Genomic DNA, 9,940 nt, shown 5'->3' on the forward strand with positions numbered 1-9,940 from the left:
TTCCTCACTCCCTCTGCTCAGCTCTCCTTCCACTCTCCCTTTTCATACCTGCCTCCTTGCTCTTCCTCAGACGCTACAAGCACACCCATGACTTATGATTTTTGGAGCATTGTTTCCCTTCTGTAAAGAACGTTCTTCCCCCAAATCACTGCCTGCTTCACCTCTACACTTCCTGCTGGTCTTTTTCCGATGTTAGAATAGTCTCAGACTTCTTTGTATAAATTTATGCCCACTCAACAATCTCTATTTTTTTTTAATCCTGCTTAATTTTTTTCTTCCTATCACTCATCTCCACCCATCAAATGTTGTATTAGTTTCTTTGTTTCTTGTCTGCCTTCCTATGCTGGTGTGGGAGCTCCATGATAGTAGAGCTTTATTTTCTATACTGCTGCATCCCTGGGACCCAGGAGAGCAGTTTTAGTAAGCACTCAAATATAGTCTGATTTGGATGAATAAATGAAAAAAAAATAATGGTTTAAAAAATAAGAAGGAATTGGTGGAGGTTTCAAGTGCCAAAACAGAGTTTTGTTTTAATATGAAAGCCACAGGCGTATACTATGGATACTTGAAGGAAAGGGTAGAAATTACCTGACAGTCAAAGAGCATAATAAATTTCAGGAAGACAAAATCAGAATAAGCCAGGAACTGCTGCTATCCAATCTGATCACTGGGACGTAGTTTAGGAAAATAGTTATGAAAATAAAGAAAAAGTAGTAAAACCAAATGTGACAAAAAGTAAATTGGCTGCATTAACATGGGTGGAGGAACGTAGCATTTCATAGACACTCTTAATACTGTGATCTTTTGAGAAGTAGAAGGCATTGCGGCCATTCCCACAGAGGGAGAAGTTAGGAAGTCAAGCTTTTTTGCATTAAGTGACACTGCTGTTTGGGGGGGGGGGTGTGTGTGGGGAGGGTCATGTCTCCAGGGTAAGCAGGGTTGCGATATTCTTGGATTGGGGACACCAGGGGAAACCTGCAGACCTGCAATAGCCCCCACAATAGGTGAATGAATAGAAAATTTTTCAGTAATAAAAAAGTGTCCTTTCCAAACCATGTTTTTATTTTTTATGTTCTATATTGTTCCTACACATATCAACTAGCTGTAATTTGATCTGTATACTGATAAGTAAAGGAATGATTCCATACTGTTCCAAATTAGCTTAGGGTATGTTTCTTCTGTGTCTAAAGGTGGCATAAAACTAATAAATGAGTCCCCAGTTTCTGTCTGGCCCTATGCCCCAGTCATGTCCCCATTTTAGGATTCTGCTTTGATAGGCAACACATTGGTATAGTGAAATCTCAAGATCCTACATTATGTCCATTGAGACAAAAGAAGGAGGGAGAGAGGGAGAACCACAGGAAGAGATCTTCTGAATTGGGTTATTGCTCTAGGATTTCGTACTAGAACCAAGGGTCCTGAAATCCCTTTAGTCTTGAATTTCTGAGTGTACATATCTGGGCAATGTTATGTTTAATTAATTGGTGTTCAGGGATTGAATCAGGACCTTTATAAATTAATAAAGTGAAGTCATACCACTCACCTAATGTCTAAAACTAATGAAATTACAGGTGGCAGAATATTTGGAGTGCTTAGCCTTGCAGGTTTAGGAATGAAATGACACACCCATTTGTAAAGTGCTTGGCATTTCTGGGGGTCGTGTATCCCTTCAACGATCAAACTCGTCCTAACGAACCATAAGCTTTGACCATATTAAGTCCTTGTTTTATCTTCTGGGTTGTCTTTTGCTATTACACCCACATACTGTGAGGATTAAACCCGAACAGATTATGGGGTAACGACTTAAACTTCTTGGCTACGCTTAGGACAGAACGAGTGACCATCTGGATTAGTAAGGATTCCTTTGGTTAAAGTGACAAAATTCCAAATCAAACAAGCCGGGGCAAAAAGCGAGCTTCGTGGAGGGACACCTTGTTGTCAAATGTGATTAAAGAAATGTTGTTAATCAATTCTTGGGACAGAAACACTGCCAGGACTCCCTGTCCTAGCCTCTTGTTTCTTCTTCTCTGTTTTTCAGTTTCATTTTTTGTTTCCGATTAGAGACTCTGGCTTCTTGCTCTGCTTGCTGTTGCTGCCCCTTCTCCCAGGAGGTGCTGGCTGGCTTTTCCTAATTCTAATTTGAAAAAAAGCCCAAGGAAGGACACTGAGTTACTCTTTTTAGGTCATGGGCCTACCCTTGGTGTATTCAGCCAAGGCAAAGAGGCCACCATACTATGACTGACCCAGCCTGAGGCTGGAGCCTAATCCTGAATGAGTTAATATCACAGGAAGTGGGGGGGGGGGGCTTGGGGATCGGATGTGAAATAACATAACCACTCCCATTCAAACCATGTGGCCTAATTGGAAAGGGAGGCAGCTCTATCAAGGAGGAGAATGTTGACAATAAAGTGCTGGCAAATGAACTATGTGACTACAGCCTGTATGTGGAGACATTTCAAGGAAAATGAGAAGGCCTTACTCTTTCTCTAAAATTGATGTCCTTCCTATATGTTTGGCTTTTTGAGATTCCATACTAGGGATCCATGTATTTCTTTGATTAAAGGCAGTGTCCATATTAAAAACAAACAAACAAACAAACAAACAACTATTCTTGGAGGAATGTGCAGCTACTCATAGTGTCCTGCCTAAGAGTTATCCTCTTCCACCCATTTTCCTCACAGACAGAACTGGCCTCTCTCCATAGGAACTGAAGACGTCCCTGAATCTATCACCATTTTGGTACATGGTAGGCACTTAATAAATGTGAATGGAGACTGAATGCATAAAGAGCCCCAGCACAGCACACTGAGAAGCTGTGGACCTGGAGGTTAATGTCATGCAGATAGTAGTTCAAGTCTCGGTTCTGATCTTGGGAAAGTTAAAATGTAGAAAATATACACATATACTCACATTTTATATATAAGTATCTGGTAGAGTGTCTGGAAAATAATAATAACTAACCTACAAAGTGTCAAGCACTTTTCTAAATGCTGACATCTATTTGCTCACCTAAACATAGCAACAACTCTTCTGAGCTAGGTAGGTACACTAATTATTTGCATTTCACAGATGAGAAAACTGAGGACAGGGAGGGTAAGTGACTTGTCTAAGGTCACTCAGCTAATAGGACACCATTTGACCAGTGTTTATGGAAGTGATTAAATAAATATTGATTTGACTTGAAATCATTAAGATGCCATTTGTACAGAACCTAAAACAGTGAACAGAAAAAAAGAGAGAGAATATATTATATTAAGGTTATATTGTGCCATCTAGTAATAATCAAGAGAATGTTATTGTACATATTTCATCCTATGTAATAACTAAGGATGTTTTATTTTGCTTCATGCAGTCTTTAAACAGGCCTCATAAATTGGCAATATATTTATAATTACAAATTTACATATTTTATGGGACCGGTAAGAAAATAGCCCACATTTAAAGGGTCATTCCAATTAATATTGAAAAAACCAGGTTTTCAGTGCTGATGTTGATAATAACTTTAAAATTTAACAAATACTGGTACACATTCTCTTGCAGAAAATAGGCATTCTATTCTCAGATGCAGTATAAAATGAGCCAGATTTCAAGGTCTGCAACAGTTTTGTTGGTCTGTGAGCCTTCTTTCTGGGAAATAAATAGTTGCTACTAAGGATAAAGTAAAAAGAAGATAAGTGGTTGGTGCCCTTCCCGAGGATGTGCCCACATATCCCACAGCACACTAGAACTGCTCTGCAGTTTGCATGCAGCTAGATTAAGAGAGAGGGAGCTAGAGGGCACAGAGCTGGCCAGTCAACCTGGTTCTGAATCCATCTGTCCACTCTGGTCCCACCAAACATTTGGTGCGGCCCTACTGTTCTCTTTTGTAATTGTGTAATTTCTAACAGCAGGATAATAGCATTTATCATTTCTACACAGTGCAGCACAATTTTAATGTGATATCAGACAGCTTCATATAAAAAATGTTTGATTTGAGTATTTTTATTTATTTGTTTATTTATTTTATTTTTTATTTTTTTTAATTTACATCCAAATTAGTTAGCATATAGTGCAACAATGATTTCAGGAGTAGATTCCTTAGTGCCCCTTACCCATTTAACCCACCTGCCCTCCCACAACCCCTCCAGTAACGCTCAGTTTGTTCCCCATATTTGTGAGTCTCTTCTGTTTTGTCCCCCTCCCTGTTTTTATATTATTTTTGTTTCCCTTCCCTTATGTTCATCTGTTTTGTCTCTTAAAGTCCTCATATGAGGGAAGTCATATGATTTTTGTCTTTCTCTGACTGACTAATTTCACTTAGAATAATACCCTCCACTTCCATCCACGTAGTTGCAAACGGCAAGATTTCATTCTTTTTGATTGCTGAGTAATACTCCATTGTGTATATATATATACCACATCTTCTTTATCCATTCATCCATCAATGGGCATTTGGGCTCTTTCCATACTTTGGCTATTGTTGATAGTGCTGCTATAAACATGGGGATGCATGTGTCCCTTCAAAACAGCACACCTGTATCCCTTGGATAAATGCCTAGTAGTGCAATTGCTGGGTCATAGGGTAGTTCTATTTTTAGTTTTTTGAGGAACCTCCATACTGTTTTCCAGAGTGGCTGCACCAGTTTGCATTCCCATGACTTGAGTATTTTTAAACATTATATCTAGCTCAACACCGTAGGATGATTTTTAGTAGCAACTTACATTTATATTGCAGAAATAATATTTCATAATGTATGTGATCAATAAATTTGTCCCTGGAGCCATAGACATTTTCCCAGAGCTTTTACATCTAGAGAATTCATCATACCATGCTGCAGAAGCCTGGAATCTATCTAATATTCATACATTTCCAGTTATTTGATGAGGTCTTTCAAATCTTGATATTGTTAGTAGGGAGAAAAAGAAAACATGAGAAAGCCAATGCCTTGTACATAATGTTCTTTCTCCTTGAGATAATGATACTTTATGATATGTGGACATATAATTTTATCCTGCCACAGGTGAAAAAGAGGTGCTACTAGCTTGTTCAAAGTAGTCTAATTATCAATTTCTGTATTAAATACCTGCACAGGTAAACTAAGAGCTAATGAATGCAACTGATTGAGTGGCAACATTTAAAAGTTGAGACATTTTGAATATCAATCTCATTTTTGTCCAAGGAAAGTTGAGTTTTTTTGCAAAGAGGCTTTAAAGTTCTGGGGCCTTGGGACAGAGCCGCCCTCTTTCTCCCCATCAGCCCTTCCACTTACTTCAGTGCGACCATGTTTTGCTGTAGAGAGTCGGTCTCTGACCCCGGGGGGTTTCACCATCCTAATGCCAGCAGTGCCTGTTGGAAATGTTGGCCAGCTTGTAATAGATTGGATTATTTCTACGCTGCATATGTGTAAGATTGGTTACTTCTACACCACTTCTCTTGGGCAGATGGTTGGAAACTGTCCATATGCAACTGCAGAAGTAAATTCAATAGAACTCAGTACAGATGCTGAAGTATATTCATTGCCTTCAAAAAAGCTAGTGGCTCTTCAGTTAAGATCCATTTTTATTAAGTACAAATTAAAGCCATTCTGTGAAAAAGCTGCTTTCCTGGGTGAAAAGTAGTAACTGTGCCAAAGTTATTGTTCTTTCAAGCAGTCATTCATATCACTGTAATGATCTACATTTCACATTGGCAAGACTCCCTTCTGATACCTGCTTACATCTTTGGTGCAAAAAAACTGTTCAAAAAAAAATAGAGAGCCTTAACTGGGAAGAAATGGAAAAAAGCCCATGCATTCCTGAAATAGATGATTTTGAGTTTTGTATCTATATTCCTGGAGGAAGTATCACAAAAAACTCTATACTGAAGGTTGTTTTAAAGAAATCCCAGATGCGGTTCTGTTGAAATTTGTTTCAGAAGAAGACAATATCCTAGATGCATTAATTCTTCAGTGTCTTAGTGAATGGCTTCACATAATCAAACCACGTTTAGAGTGTGATGACCCTGCAGCATCTATCCTGTGGTGGAAAATGCCAAGTTCGTGGAGATTTCTCTTTAGAAGTGGTCTTCACCCTAGCTTTTCTGATCTGTTTTCAATTGTATACCTACTGTTCCAAGACACTTAATATCAACACAACACAACATATAGTTACACAACTATATAGAAAGTTATATTCTCGAAGGATGTGTTAGGAAGTAAATCTTTACTTTTCACAGAAACTCTCAAAGAAAATGGATTAACAAAAGGTTGTTTTGCCATGCCCCTATATACAACAAATGTAAGTTTTTGTACAATAAAATATTTCCTAAGTAAGAAAAAGGAGGGGGCCTTAAAATAGAAAATATATACATGTATGACCGATATGTTTTTGACTTGATATAATGTGTGGATGATAATGTCTTTTATTAAATAAATCTGTAATATCGCAGAATCACCCGGTATACTTGTGGTTGCTTAAAAATGTACCATCTTTTTTTTTTTAGAAAGAGAGAGAACGTGAGTGGAGAAGAAGGGTAGAGGGAGAGAGAAACAGAGAAAGAGACAGACAGAGAGAGAGAAAGAAAGAATCTTTTTTTTTTTTTTTTTCAACGTTTTTTATTTATTTTTTTTGGGACAGAGAGAGACAGAGCATGAACGGGGGAGGGGCAGAGAGAGAGGGAGACACAGAATCGGAAACAGGCTCCAGGCTCCGAGCCATCAGCCCAGAGCCTGACGCGGGGCTCGAACTCACGGACCGCGAGATCGTGACCTGGCTGAAGTCGGACGCTTAACCGACTGCGCCACCCAGGCGCCCCAGAAAGAAAGAATCTTAAGCAGGCTCCACGCGCAATGCTGAATCTGATGTGGGACTCCATCCCTTGACCCCAGGATCATGACTTGAGCCAAAATCAAGAGTTGGACATCAACTGACCGAGCCACCAGGTGCCCCTAAAAATGTACCATCTTAATAAAAATTTTAAAAATATTTCCTTGAGATATAAAAAGTAGCAGCTCCTGTAATATCTTCATTTCTACCCAGTTACCTCCTTGAACAGAAATTTGGAGGTGACCAAGAAATCATCTGAGATTTATCAGAAATCAATATTCATACATACACACTCAGTCAGGGCTCAACATCTTCAAAAGCCCAAAAGAGTGGCATTTGGTCATATTCTTCTGATTGGGGAAAATACACTGGAGAGCTTTTCTGTATCCAAGCAAGATGTAAGATTCATGATCATCCCCTGGGAATGGTCCATATCCTTACACACTAAAATGAAGTGAGCACCATTATTTATGAATACTTCATGGCAAGACATGATTTAGCCTGCTCTTGGCAGTGACCAGGAACAGTTCTGAAATTATTTAGGAACACTAGAGACAAGTCAGTTCAGCTGTGGCTGTGTAGGAGCTAAGCAGGTGTATTCAAGGGCTCAGGAGTGTCTGGTCATGTCTACCATACTGTTGGGGTTTTCCTCCACACTCTGTTACAAAGGAATTGTCCTTGCCTGGGTCAGCTGTGCCTGGCCATGTCTCTTACCTGAGCTTAAGATTTAGAAACACAACTGCCTCTGACTCCTCCCCATGAAGACCAATATTTGAAAGGAAAGATTGATTGGGTCTATTGACGACACTGATGAGACCTGGGGCTTTAGCTGAGTTGGGTTTATGATAGAAACCACATAGGCTACTTTCCCCAGAGTGTCTGTAGGATTATTTGAAGCAGGGAGTTGGGGCAGGGAGAAGATGTGTTCTATTACATCTTAATGTTATCTTAATGCACATCTTACATGCAGTGTGGTGTTGGTGTCACCTCTGTGTAAGACCATCCCAAATGAGTAGACTTTCCTGGTGGGTGCCTTTAGGTGAGGGTCCTGATACTAATGAAAGATCCCCTGTGGCTCTTTGAATGGGAAACATCACATAACTGCCTTGTTTTCCACATCCATTTCCCACATTTTCCTCAATACTATGTTTCCTATTGGAAGCCCACAGGACTTCCACCTTCAGGAAAACTTGGAAACTATACTTTTGTAAACATCTGCCGTAATTCCTGCAGGCACAAACATTTCTATCCCACCTTAGTCTGACCTGGGTCTTTTCTTCCACATTAAGTTCCTGGAATCCTTTCTAACTCTGTCTTCTACCAAGATGTGAAAGATTCTTCCTTGTGTACAATAAAGAGACCAGTCTATCAGCTAAATTGTGGTTCTCATTCCCAGAGCCTACAATTAGGGCTTTTGCAACAGGCTGTGGTCCATTTTTCTTACACCTAACTTTTTTCTGGGAACAAGTGTAGGACTAATCTGGGATAAAAAGTTAGCCTTAGGAAATACAATTTAAATCAGAGATAAAGACAGAGATAATTTTAGCATAACAACCCTCAGGAATTTTACTAGAAAGAGGTCCTTTTTGGTCCCTACTTGCTCCCCCACTGCTCCACTCATAACTTTAGGTCCTTGGAAATGGATAAAATGGAACACGTGACAGTCTGTACCAGGGCAGGCTGAGGGGAAGAGGCATGCAGAGGAAGCAGAAGAATCAAGGACATATGGAATTATGGCCAGTGGATCCAGAGAGGAGGTTCTCTGATTCTGTAATAATTACGGTGATAGCGTCCATGTTGAGTAGCCTTAAGACCCAAAGTCACAAACCCTTTGGGACCGGGCATGGTTTGTACAGAGTAGAAAAGCACTTCAGATACTCTATCCTTTGTGAAATATATTGATGTTGAAAGTATGCTTCAAACCTGAATCTGAGGATTGTTTTACACATTCCTCTAGACTCCTAGTGTGTGATAAAGAAACAGATTGTTCAATATGGGAGTCTATCTCCCCTCTCTTCCGCAGGTAGTGCATAGACATTATACATACACTTTTATATGACACTCTATCAGTAATGTACCATCCGTCTCCTCTTGGGCGCTTCCTATGCATGCCATGAAGAAGAAAGTTGGATAACTATGTTTCTAACAGGTTTTCTTCAGCCTTACTGCTATGCCACGAGAGACAGCTAATAAGTTTCTCCGATCCTCTGCTAAACCAGCTCTGGAGCACCTTTGTCTTTATGAAGCCAGACCTCTGGGGAATGCATAATCATATTAATATCCAAGAGATAAATAAATAGAAACATACTTTTAGAAATTTATGAACAACACAAGTTCCTGGAGATACCTTTTGTGTGGTAGTTTCTTCTGACAGCTGACAAACTAGATCTGGCATGATCTTCATAGCGACCAAAAAATCATTGTGTACCTAAATAATATATTCTATTAGGCTTCCGTACATGGTCCCTGGACCAAGTGTTTTGGGAAGATTATAGCAGCACCATTTTCTAGAACTGCTCCCTTCCTTTGAATCACCTACAGAACACCGAACTCTTAATTCACTTGCAATAAAAAGAGCCTCGACATACTAAGAACAGTCGATAAATCCTGGATATCAATTGGTTTCCACATCACTTTCCAACTTTACTGCCGTGTTTCACTATTTTTTTTTTTTTTTGAGAGAGAGAGAGAGAGAGAGAGAGAGGATGTGCCAGCAGAGGAGAGGCAGGTGGAGAGACAGAATCTTAAGCAGGCTGCATGCTCAGTACGGAGCCCAGACTGACACAGGGTCGATCCGACAATGCTGGGTTCATGACCTGAGCTGAAATCAAGAGTCCAATGTTCATCCAACTGAGCCACCCAGGTGCCCCAGTTTCACTTTTTTTTTAATAAAAAAAGAATCTTGACCAGATCATAATAGTTTTCTATCTTTGGTGACATTAATTTCAAAGGGTCTCTATACTTAGAATTGTTCACCGGTATTTATTCTAATATTTCTAGGATTATATATTTTTCAAATTCTCTGAATCATCAAAAATTTGTTTTTTTGAATTGATACATGATTAATGTTGCTGACATAGTGATCTACTGTGATTTTTCGTCATTTAGTCCAACATATTATTGAAAGATCAAACTGATTTGAAACACCACTTTTATC

The 9,940-nt window shown here is 39.4% G+C and overlaps 1 pseudogene; it reads left to right on the forward strand.

The window, feature by feature from the left end:
• The first annotated feature begins 1,790 nt into the window (after positions 1–1,790).
• Positions 1,791–6,102, forward strand: LOC132668015 (proteasome assembly chaperone 2 pseudogene; annotated as a pseudogene).
• The last annotated feature ends 3,838 nt before the right edge of the window (positions 6,103–9,940 follow it).

This window comes from Panthera onca, chromosome B2, assembly GCF_046562875.1.
Source record: "Panthera onca isolate mPanOnc1 chromosome B2, mPanOnc1 haplotype 2, whole genome shotgun sequence".
Taxonomy (NCBI): domain Eukaryota; kingdom Metazoa; phylum Chordata; class Mammalia; order Carnivora; family Felidae; genus Panthera; species Panthera onca.